This window comes from Lolium perenne, chromosome 7 (genome assembly GCF_019359855.2).
Source record: "Lolium perenne isolate Kyuss_39 chromosome 7, Kyuss_2.0, whole genome shotgun sequence".
Classification (NCBI taxonomy): domain Eukaryota; kingdom Viridiplantae; phylum Streptophyta; class Magnoliopsida; order Poales; family Poaceae; genus Lolium; species Lolium perenne.
Genome location: NC_067250.2, coordinates 230,006,068 through 230,018,845, shown reverse-complemented (window position 1 = coordinate 230,018,845; position 12,778 = coordinate 230,006,068). Strand labels below are relative to the sequence as shown.

Genomic DNA, 12,778 nt, shown 5'->3' with positions numbered 1-12,778 from the left:
AATACCAAAAAAAATATTTTTAATGTTTGGAGGCGGCGTTTGGGGACGCGGCTGGGGAGCGACATCCCCCAAATGCGGCACGAACGAAACATGTCCCGCAAACACTCAATCCGGCGCGGTTTGGGGGACGCGACTGGAGATGCTCTTATGTCCTATTCCTGTAGAAGTCGATTTCTTCACCGATTATCGGCCGATCCGGGCAGTGTGTCCGACTCCGGCTGCAATTGTTCTGATCTAGTGTATATAATACTCAGAACTTCGGAAGATCTTCATACAATAACAGCGACGCACCTTATGACTGCAATGCACAATCGAATCTTGTTTTCGATGCCGATGTTTCCACCGCCGGCAGCTTCTTTGTACGGCAGCGTGCATCCGCCGCCGCCTTCCAACGACCCCGTCCCCATGCCGGCGCCACACGTCCCCGTACTGGTGCACCCTGTGTGGGGCAGGAGCTTCCACCAAGAGGCCGCCAGGCTCCGCCACTTTGCCGAGGGCGCCCGGCCGGTACGTCGCCGTTAACGTGCACTACCCGGGCCTCATCCGCCATCCCGGCAAGGACCAGGACGCCCTCACCGACGAGAAGCGCTACGCCATCCTGAAGGCCAACGTGGACGCCCTCAAGCCGCTCCAGGTCGGGATCGCCGTCTGCGACCGCCAGGGCAACAGCAAAGCTTGGGAGTTCTGTTGGGATTTGCCCACAGATCGATCACATTAAATTAGACGAACACACGCGAACACAAAGTTTATCGCCAAAGGCACATATCGTGCCTTGTCTTTATTTTCTGTTTCTGAAATCTTGCAGTACAAAACTCACGCAGCCCTTGGAACTTATATACACGTTCAAGACCTGCCGACCTAAACCTAGTACTCCCTCCGGTTCATATTAATTGACTCTAATATGGATGTATCTAGAACTAAAATGTGTCTAGATACATCCATATTGAAGTCAATTAATATGAATCGGAGGGAGTACTACTACGACTAGGACTCCACTTAAACAAAACGTACTACTACCAGATTGCTAACTGACTCAATCCTAATTAGACTAGAACTAGAACATGACTTCAGAACTCAACTAGGACTACATGTACTAACTCTAACATGGAACGGACTCTAAACTTTCCAAGACGTGTACTACTGCCACGCGAGGAAACACTCTAGAACACTCGTAACCAGCCTAGCTGATACTAATAAGCTACACCACTCGAACAAGACGGGGACAAGATTATTTCTAACAAGTTCAACCTCCGGGACTTCCGTCGCCACTCTGATCCGCACGACGCGAACTCCCTAGCCTACCTCGCCGGCCGTGGCCTCGACGTCGACACGCTCGCGAACCACGGCGTCGACGCCTGGAGCCTCGGCGCCATGCTGCTGAATTACTCCGGCCTCATCGGGCACTGGCGCGGCCTGTCGTGGGTCACCTACACGGGAGCCTACCACGTTGCCTACCTGCTCAAGATCGTCACCGGCGGCTGCCCGCTACCGAACGACGTGGCCGGGTTCGTCGGCGCCGTGCGGCACTTTCTGGGCGACCAGGTCTACGACGTCGCCGGGATGGCGGCCGACTGCCCGAAGTTGCCCGTTGGGCTGGAGCGCATCGCCGCCCACCTCGGCTTCCATCCGCCCTGGAACAGCCCCAGGCTCGCCGCCGCCGCCGGCGTACGCGCGCTCCAGGTGTTCAGGAGCTTGGAGGACGGAGAGCTCCGAGACAAGGTCAGCCGATACATAGGTCTGCTTCAAGGCCTGCATCACTAGTTCGATCGGACACACACACACCAACGATCGATGTCCGTGTCCTATTGAGAACTGTTTGATTAGTTTCCTAGTCTGAGTCTAGTAGTGTCCAAGTCTAGGATTAGTACTGTCGGTTTGTGTTTTTTTTTTTTTTGGTTTCCTTGTATCATGTCAAACAAGCGCCTATTTGGGTGCTATAAATAAAAAATCGAAAAACAACCGATGAAGCCTATGGGCAGAGGAAAAACATATCTTTTCTGGTGGCTTGTATCTGCTCGTCGATTCGGTGTGCGAAGTGGCGAAGGAAATAATACGAGGTAAGGTGGTGAATTTTTAGATACCACTTGTAAGCTTGCACGTGCCACGTACGTCTTATTTAATGCAAATACACATACTAAATAAGTCACACTTTCAATATTGTGAAGTTATATGTACTGTCTCGAAAACGTTTAAAAATATTTTCCTTATTTATTTGAAACAAATAGCTATAAAATAGTCTAATCAATCACAAAGATAAATCTCACATAGTGGAATGGGTTTACATGGCGGTCATCAACCAGAAGCACGATAATAGTGTGGTACACAAATAGCAAACAATAGTAATGATATCATATATACTCTTCCTCATGTAGTACTATGATGAATTACCCTCAAGTTTACAAAAATAAATCGGTGAGCATCATCTAGCCTGATCACTCATACATGTGAAGAGCTCGAAATTCATATGAAAGAAATAAGTTACAAATCCCCTTATTTGATTGTCAAACATAACCATACCATGTCATCCTTATATCACCGCACTCTATCTGTCATCCAAAGGACTCTTCCATTCAAATAAGAAATCTGTCAGTCTTGCAATCGGCACATGAAAGAACATAAATCTCTCTCCAAATTTGATACTTTTTATCTTTTAGAAACGAAGTGTATATGTACAAAATAATGGTTTGGCAAACCTGCACCGCAGTGCACACAGCCCCTGCACTCGTTGGTGCTCAAAAGAAATAGCAAAGCTAGAAACCACAAATGTTGTTTAAAGTGGTGGACAAAGTAGAGCATTATATTGTCATAATCATAAGAGGTGGAGAGTTTTCTAAGGTACCCTCCCATGTCTATATTACAGTGTAATAGATCAAAGAGCAACATCAGTCAGATTCATCTGTACAAAAATCCAAGACAATGTTTTAGCGTGAAAGGTAAATGTAATTATTTCTCTCATCCTGATAATAAATACTCTTCACCTAACTAGCAAAAGCCTACTGTTGGCAATATATCAGTCCTATCATAAGCAAGAATTTTACAAACTTAATCATGACTCATGACATGGGCTGAAACTTCTAATTAATGATCCAAAACAAAAATCATACCATCATTTATTTGTCTGCAGATAACAATGTTAAACATTTCTTCTGACATTTCCATTATGCCCGGAAAACATGTAGTTCTCATCTGTTGTATCCATCCATCTTCAAGGACTTCCAGTCCACAAATAAATCATTCTCTGCATCAAAGATGGTTGCCTGATTAGGAAGATGTTACTTGTGCTCTCCAAGTATTACCTTCTTGGCATATTGCTACTTTTTTCAGAAAATATTTAGTCAGAATGTGAAATACCCATGATATTTGAACCAATAAGCCTAATTTAATATAATATACTGACCATCTTACATAATCAACTTGGCTCCTAAAATTAAAACAAAATGCACACAGGTAGAAGGTTGATATCGTATAATTTCCGGATTTCAAGGAAAGATATATCAAATCATTTGCTTTCAACTGATCCTTGTGTAAGGGGCATTATCATGCTGCTCATGCCCTTGAATGATTAAATTTAAACCACACTATATAATTTTTATAGCACATCTGAACCAAAATGCAAAGGTTAATCGTTGACGGGTGGAGACACTGCAGATCCCGCCTGACCAAGAGGTCCTCATGGTCGGCATGCTAATAACAGTCGGGAGTCGGCGGGGGTGACATGTTGACCTCTACGGAGCTATCTTCGTGTACATCCCAGTCGGACAAGCACCCGTCCGCGCCGGCAAAAGGACTACACTGCAAGGCACATGAAAACACCGAAGACATCTTCCCTTCACGCTGAAACCAGTTGCCACACAATTACTTTATATGCAATCTGGCACCGTTTAAGTACATGTTGTGCGATCAGTCGTCAGCTTCCGTGTGTGAAAGGATCATGTACTGGACAATGCCATCAATTTTCCTTCATGCTTCGTCAGTCCACGACGACTGGATCGCGGCAGCTGGCCTCGATGACAGATGGGGAGAGAAAGACGCCCTTGACGGCAGCGTTGGTGAAGGTAGAGCAGGAGGGCCACGAGCAGCAAGAACAGAGGGAACCTCAAGAAGACCAGCACCACGAAGACGAGTCTCCTCAGCACGAAGCTCAGCAAGTACCTTAGAGAGCGGAACACGACCACAGGCAAGCAGCTGTGCACGATGCGGCTCAAACTCCTTACGGAGCCGCGACAAGAACTCAAAAACGCGCTGAAACTCCAAGTCCGCGCGCACAGTCAGACAGCAGGGACAGGTGGCACACACAGCTGTACGAAGAGAATCAAGCTGACGTCAAATAGCAGCACTCTGAGTGTAGAACTCGTCAATAGTAGAATCACCCTGTTGAAGAGCATGCTCCTGACGGACCACAGACAGGTAAAGAGCATCCCCAGATGGCTGATAGCGCTGACAAAGAAAAGCCCACTGGGCAGCAGCAGTGGGAAGATCCATGAACTCAACAGCATACTGAGGCAGAACACTGGAGGTGAGAACAGAAGCACCACGAGCATCCTCATCTATCCACTGAGTGTAGTCAGTCAGATCTAGTCGGTAAGTCGCGACGGCAGTAGAGTGGTCCTGGACCTTGCGGTCATAGTCAGCTAGAGCAGTAGAATCAGCACTCGTGGCTGCATCCTTATCCGCCTGAGTAGCATCAGGGGCAAGGGCAACGGGGATCGCTGCAGTAGGCGTCGTAGGAGTAACGGGGCGCGACGGACAGGAGACCTCGCCAGAAAGCACACCCCAAAGATGAAGACCGCGCATGTGGACGCGCATGAAGGCAGCGAAATCAGGATAATTCGCGCCATCAAAGATCACCGGGCAGCGAGGAATCGCAACATAACCCGAAGAGGAAGACATAGCTCTTTTTTTCGTTTTTTTTCAAGATCAGATCGGAACTAATAACGCACGCGAGCACTGAAACGCGGCGTAAACAGAGACGGGGCTGCACGAGCGGCCAGGAGCAGCGGCGGGCGGCGGCGGGCGGCGGGTGGCGGCGGCCAGCGAGGAAGGACGACGGGCGGCAGGAGACGGCCGGGAAGAAGAAATTCGACTGGGGCAGAGCGGGAGACGGCCTAGGAGATGGCCGGGAAATGGCCGGCGACCGGAGGACGGCCGGGAAGGAGAGGAGGCGGCCGGGAAGAGGAGCCGGCGACGAACGGTGGCCGGAGGTGCGGCGGCCGGAACAAGCAAAAAAATCCGTCCGTACGGACTAGAAGAGGAAGAGGACCAATTTTTGCTCTGATACCATATTAGGGCAATATGCTTGTTGTATTACCAGGGGGCAAATGCCACAATATATAGTACGTATGCAGGTGCAAATATGCAGGAATTACCCTAACATATGGGGAAACTACAATATACAGATATATACATCTAACAGTTCCTACATCAATTGTTTAGAAGCTATCAGAAATACAACATCATATTTTGTAGTCTGAAACATTCCAGCAATTAAATAAATGTAAAATATGCAACATATATAATCACCAGTTGATATGGTCACAATACATGGAAAAGTATTCTTGGGTGCGTACAATTACTTGAACAAAGTGGGAAAATATTCTTAAAAGTGATTTTAGCTCCTCATGACATTCCTATACTGCACGAAGGTACCTAGTTTCATTAGGAATTTAGACATTGTTCCCACAAATCAGAACGAATAAAATATAAGGTCCCAACAGATCAGTTTTGTACATTTGATAGCGAATGCTCGTCTAAACCTATGTCAATACCTGAAATACCTGAAAGCATATGTACTTTGTACCCAAATGAGGAAGGTCTAGAATGGCTGGAGGCAGTTGAACCAGGCTTTTTGTAATGGGTTTAAAACCTGCCGCATCAGAAAATCTAATGATCAGATCAAACCCTCTCCACATACAATATTTCTGAAAATCCTCTTAGGTTATTTGTGCATAGTCAACTGAACATTAGCACATAACTTCATCTAAGTATATTAAGAACTGTTTAAGGAAACATCAAAAAATACATGAGTTAAATATGCGGAACATTAGATAGAGGTACAAAATGATAGGCTTCTAAGGAGAGCATTTGAGACGATAATGGAAACATAAAAAGGAGTTGCTAGAGAACATACAAAGAAGAATCACTACAGGAATGGCCGGAGACGCCGACGGCCAAACCCTACGCCGAGGGCTTTTTGTCGGGGCCGTCGGCGTACGGCCTCGCCGGGGCAGCGCCGGAAGCCGGCCGTCGGCGTTTAGGTACCGTCGGCGTACAGGTTCCTACGCCGAGGGCAGCCGTCGGCGTCTACCTGGCCCTCGGCGTAGGTACCAGCATAGCTGCTGCCAGAGCGGCGACGCGACGGCGCGGTCACGGCGTCAGGTAAGACGCCGAGGGCTACCCTCGGCATAGGGCATGGCCCCCCTATGCCGACGGCCACCGTCGGCATATAGATTTTTTTTTCTTTTTTTCTTTTTTCTCTCTCTCATATTACTTTATATTATGTTTCTATTATTTATTTACTAGTATGCATTATGTAAAAAATGGTTCTATTTTTTAAGAATTCCCTAACCCTAACTCTAACTCTAACCCTAACCCTAACTCTAACCCTAACCCTAACTCTAGCCCTAACCCTAACCCTAGGGTTTCCACATACATTGCTAACGCTAACTCTAACCCTAACTCTAACTCTAACCCTAACCCTAGGGTTTCCACATACATTGCTAACGCTAACTCTAACCCTAACTCTAACTCTAACCCTAACCCTAGGGTTTCCACATACATTGCTAACCCTAACTATAACCCTAACCCTTACCCTAGGGGTAGATCTGCGGGGTCCCGCCCTAGGATTTCCCAAGAAACAGATCACCGGAGCGTCAGAATTGTTGGAAAACTTGCCATCATATGGGATGATCCTTGTTTCCACATGTACCTATGACCTAACCAAGCTCAAATGGAGGCATATGCCCACCGGGGGACCCCCGATGGGATGCAGTCAAAGGGGTAGACCGCGCGGTCAACAGAACTAGGGTTTCATCGGAAATCGAGCATCGGATCTAGGGAATGGCCCCAAAACTTGTGTGTGTCCACATGGAATGCACAAAAGTGATTTGAGATGGTTTTATATCCAAGGCTACCGCCCCAGGTGTGTCCGGCTTCTCGGACAGGGGGTTCCTACACTTAGCGGATTACGCATGTATAGGGGGGAACTCCCTCGGAGTTGAACCGGAGAGAAACTTGGGATCATATGGGATGATCCTTGTTTCCACATGTACCTATGACCTAACCAAGCTCAAATGGAGGCATATGCCCACCGGGGGACCCCCGATGGGATGCAGTCAAAGGGGTAGACCGCGCGGTCAACAGAACTAGGGTTTCATCGGAAATCGAGCATCGGATCTAGGGAATGGCCCCAAAACTTGTGTGTGTCCACATGGAATGCAAAAAAGTGATTTGAGATGGTTTTATATCCAAGGCTACCCCCCCCCCAGGTGTGTCCGGCTTCTCGGACAGGGGGTTCCTACACTTAGGCAGATTCTGCATGTATAGGGGGGAACTCCCTCGGAGTTGAACCGGAGAGAAACTTGGGATCATATGGGATGATACTAAATGTTTCCACATGTACCTATGACCTAACCAAGCTCAAATGGAGACATATGCCCACCGGGGGACCCCCGATGGGATGCAGTCAAAGGGGTAGACCGCGCGGTCAACAGAACTAGGGTTTCATCGGAAATCGAGCATCGGATGTAGGGAATGGCCCCAAAACTTGTGTGTGTCCACATGGAATGCACAAAAGTGATTTGAGATGGTTTTATATCCAAGGCTACCCCCCCAGGTGTGTCCGGCTTCTCGGACAGGGGGTTCCTACACTTAGGCAGATTCTGCATGTATAGGGGGGAACTCCCTCGGAGTTGAACCGGAGAGAAACTTGGGATCATATGGGATGATCCTTGTTTCCACATGTACCTATGACCTAACCAAGCTCAAATGGAGGCATATGCCCACCGGGACCCCGATGGGATGCGATCAAAGGGTAGACCGCGCGGTCAACGAACTAGGGTTTCATCGGAAATCGAGCATCGGATCTAGGGAATGGCCCCAAAACTTGTGTGTGTCCACATGGAATGCACAAAAGTGATTTGAGATGGTTTTATATCCTAGGATACCCCCGGTGTGTCGGCTTCTCGGACGGGGGTTCCTACACTTAGGCAGATTCTGCATGTATAGGGGGGAACTCCCTCGGAGTTGAACCGGAGAGAAACTTGGGATCATATGGGATGATCCTTGTTTCCACATGTACATATGACCTAACCAAGCTCAAATGGAGGCATATGCCCACTGGGGGACCCCTGATGGGATGCAGTCAAAGGGGTAGACCGCGCGGTCAACAGAACTAGGGTTTCATCGGAAATCGAGCATCAGATGTAGGGAATGGCCCCAAAACTTGTGTGTGTCCACATGGAATGCACAAAAGTGATTTGAGATGGTTTTATATCCAAGGCTACCCCCAGGGTGTCGGCTTCTCGGACAGGGGGTTCCTACACTTAGGCGGGTCTGCATGTATAGGGAACTCCCTCGGAGTTGAACCGGAGAGAAACTTGGGATCATATGGGATGATCCTTGTTTCCACATGTACCTATGACCTAACCAAGCTCAAATGGAGGCATATGCCCACCGGGGGACCCCCGATGGGATGCAGTCAAAGGGGTAGACCGCGCGGTCAACATAACTAGGGTTTCATCGGAAATCGAGCATCGGATCTAGGGAATGGCCCCAAAACTTGTGTGTGTCCACATGGAATGCACAAAAGTGATTTGAGATGGTTTTATATCCAAGGCTACCCCCCCAGGTGTGTCCGGCTTCTCGGACAGGGGGTTCCTACACTTAGGCAGATTCTGCATGTATAGGGGGGAACTCCCTCGGAGTTGAACCGGAGAGAAACTTGGGATCATATGGGATGATCCTTGTTTCCACATGTACCTATGACCTAACCAAGCTCAAATGGAGGCATATGCCCACCGGGGGACCCCGATGGGATGCGATCAAAGGGGTAGACCGCGCGGTCAACAGAACTAGGGTTTCATCGGAAATCGAGCATCGGATCTAGGGAATGGCCCCAAAACTTGTGTGTGTCCACATGGAATGCACAAAAGTGATTTGAGATGGTTTTATATCCAAGGCTACCCCCCAGGTGTGTCCGGCTTCTCGGACAGGGGGTTCCTACACTTAGGCAGATTCTGCATGTATAGGGGGGAACTCCCTCGGAGTTGAACCGGAGAGAAACTTGGGATCATATGGGATGATCCTTGTTTCCACATGTACCTATGACCTAACCAAGCTCAAATGGAGGCATATGCCCACGGGGGGACCCCCGATGGGACGCAGTCAAAGGGGTAGACCGCGCGGTCAACAGAACTAGGGTTTCATCGGAAATCGAGCATCGGATCTAGGGAATGGCCCCAAAACTTGTGTGTGTCCACATGGAATGCACAAAAGTGATTTGAGATGGTTTTATATCCAAGGCTAACCCCGGATGTGTCGGCTTATCGGACAGGGGGTTCCTACACTTAGGCAGATTCTGCATGTATAGGGGGGAACTCCCTCGGAGTTGAACCGGAGAGAAACTTGAGATCATATGGGATGATACTAAATGTTTCCACATGTACCTATGACCTAACCAAGCTCAAATGGAGGCATATGCCCACCGGGGGACCCCCGATGGGATGCAGTCAAAGGGGTAGACCGCGCGGTCAACGGAACTAGGGTTTCATCGGAAATCGAGCATCGGATGTAGGGAATGGCCCCAAAACTTGTGTGTGTCCACATGGAATGCACAAAAGTGATTTGAGATGGTTTTATATCCAAGGCTACCCCCCAGGTGTGTCGGCTTCTCGGACAGGGGGTTCCTACACTTAGGCGGTTCCGCATGTATAGGGGGAACTCCTCGGAGTTGAACCGGAGAGAAACTTGGGATCATATGGGATGATCCTTGTTTCCACATGTACCTATGACCTAACCAAGCTCAAATGGAGGCATATGCCCACCGGGGGACCCCCCCCGATGGGATGCAGTCAAAGGGGTAGACCGCGCGGTCAACAGAACTAGGGTTTCATCGGAAATCGAGCATCGGATCTAGGGAATGGCCCCAAAACTTGTGTGTGTCCACATGGAATGCACAAAAGTGATTTGAGATGGTTTTATATCCAAGGCTACCCCCAAATGTGTCCATCTTCTCGGACAGGGGGTTCCTACACTTAGGCAGATTCTGCATGTATAGGGGGGAACTCCCTCGGAGTTGAACCGGAGAGAAACTTGGGATCATATGGGATGATCCTTGTTTCCACATGTACCTATGACCTAACCAAGCTCAAATGGAGGCATATGCCCACCGGGGGACCCCCGATGGGACGCAGTCAAAGGGGTAGACCGCGCGGTCAACAGAACTAGGGTTTCATCGGAAATCGAGCATCAGATGTAGGGAATGGCCCCAAAACTTGTGTGTGTCCACATGGAATGCACAAAAGTGATTTGAGATGGTTTTATATCCAAGGCTACCCCCCCAGGTGTGTCCGGCTTCTCGGACAGGGGGTTCCTACACTTAGGCAGATTCTGCATGTATAGGGGGGAACTCCCTCGGAGTTGAACCGGAGAGAAACTTGGGATCATATGGGATGATCCTTGTTTCCACATGTACCTATGACCTAACCAAGCTCAAATGGAGGCATATGCCCACCGGGGGACCCCCGATGGGATGCAGTCAAAGGGGTAGACCGCGCGGTCAACAGAACTAGGGTTTCATCGGAAATCGAGCATCGGATGTAGGGAATGGCCCCAAAACTTGTGTGTGTCCACATGGAATGCACAAAAGTGATTTGAGATGGTTTTATATCCAAGGCTACCCCCCCAGGTGTGTCCGGCTTCTCGGACAGGGGGTTCCTACACTTAGGCAGATTCTGCATGTATAGGGGGGAACTCCCTCGGAGTTGAACCGGAGAGAAACTTGGGATCATATGGGATGATCCTTGTTTCCACATGTACCTATGACCTAACCAAGCTCAAATGGAGGCATATGCCCACCGGGGGACCCCCCCCGATGGGATGCAGTCAAAGGGGTAGACCGCGCGGTCAACAGAACTAGGGTTTCATCGGAAATCGAGCATCGGATCTAGGGAATGGCCCCAAAACTTGTGTGTGTCCACATGGAATGCACAAAAGTGATTTGAGATGGTTTTATATCCAAGGCTACCCCCCCAAGTGTGTCCGGCTTCTCGGACAGGGGGTTCCTACACTTAGGCAGATTCTGCATGTATAGGGGGGAACTCCCTCGGAGTTGAACCGGAGAGAAACTTGAGATCATATGGGATGATCCTAAATGTTTCCACATGTACCTATGACCTAACCAAGCTCAAATGGAGGCATATGCCCACCGGGGGACCCCCGATGGGATGCAGTCAAAGGGGTAGACCGCGCGGTCAACAGAACTAGGGTTTCATCGGAAATCGAGCATCAGATGTAGGGAATGGCCCCAAAACTTGTGTGTGTCCACATGGAATGCACAAAAGTGATTTGAGATGGTTTTATATCCAAGGCTACCCCCCAGGTGTGTCCGGCTTCTCGGACAGGGGGTTCCTACACTTAGGCAGATTCTGCATGTATAGGGGGGAACTCCCTCGGAGTTGAACCGGAGAGAAACTTGGGATCATATGGTATGATCCTTGTTTCCACATGTACCTATGACCTAACCAAGCTCAAATGGAGGCATATGCCCACCGGGGGACCCCCGATGGGATGCAGTCAAAGGGGTAGACCGCGCGGTCAACAGAACTAGGGTTTCATCGGAAAATCGAGCATCGGATCTAGGGAATGGCCCCAAAACTTGTGTGTGTCCACATGGAATGCGCAAAAGTGATTTGAGATGGTTTTATATCCAAGGCTACCCCCCCAGGTGTGTCCGGCTTCTCGGACAGGGGGTTCCTACACTTAGGCAGATTCTGCATGTATAGGGGGGAACTCCCTCGGAGTTGAACCGGAGAGAAATTTGAGATCATATGGGATGATACTAAATGTTCCAATGACCTAACACAACACAAAGGAAGAGAAAACTCCATGGGTCAACTGTTATCGGAGGCCGGTCAAAGGGGTAGATCTGCGGGGCTCCCAGATTAGGGTTTCGTCTACCAGAGAAAATATTGATGTAAGATAGGGTAACTATTGATACTACATGTTCCGATGACCTAACAGAACACAAAGGAAGAGAAAAGTCCATGGGTCAGCTGTCATCGGAGGTCGGTCAAAGGGGTAGATCTGCGGGGCTACCGGATTTGGGTTTCGTCTACGGGAGGAAATATTAAGTTAAGATGGTAATATTTTTTATGCGCATAGCTAGGGAAATGTAGAAGATTAAAACATATTTGTATGGACCTACATTAGCATATTTTATAATATAATTGACACAACACAAAATTTAAATAGAAAATAAATTGAAAAATAAAAAAATGGGGTCTATGCCGAGGGCTGCCGTCGGCATAGCCTTGCCCTCGGCATAGATAGGGTTAGGGCACGGTTGGGTTCGGCCTCGGGTCGAGCCGGACCACCTCATCTCCACTTCCCCCGCGCCCCCATCTCTGCTTCTCTGCCCGCACCCGAGCTCCGCCCGCCGCCGCCGCCAACCACCTCCCCGGCCGGCGCCAACCACCTCCCTGGCCGCCGCCAACCACCTCCCCGGCCGCCGCCACGCGCTGCCCTCTGGCCGCCCTCCTCTCCCACCACCTTCTCCTCATCC

At 49.2% G+C, this 12,778-nt stretch overlaps 1 pseudogene; it reads left to right on the top strand.

The window, feature by feature from the left end:
- The first annotated feature begins 327 nt into the window (after nucleotides 1-327).
- Nucleotides 328-1,909, top strand: LOC127315465 (probable CCR4-associated factor 1 homolog 11; annotated as a pseudogene).
- Nucleotides 1,910-12,778: the final 10,869 nt, after the last annotated feature.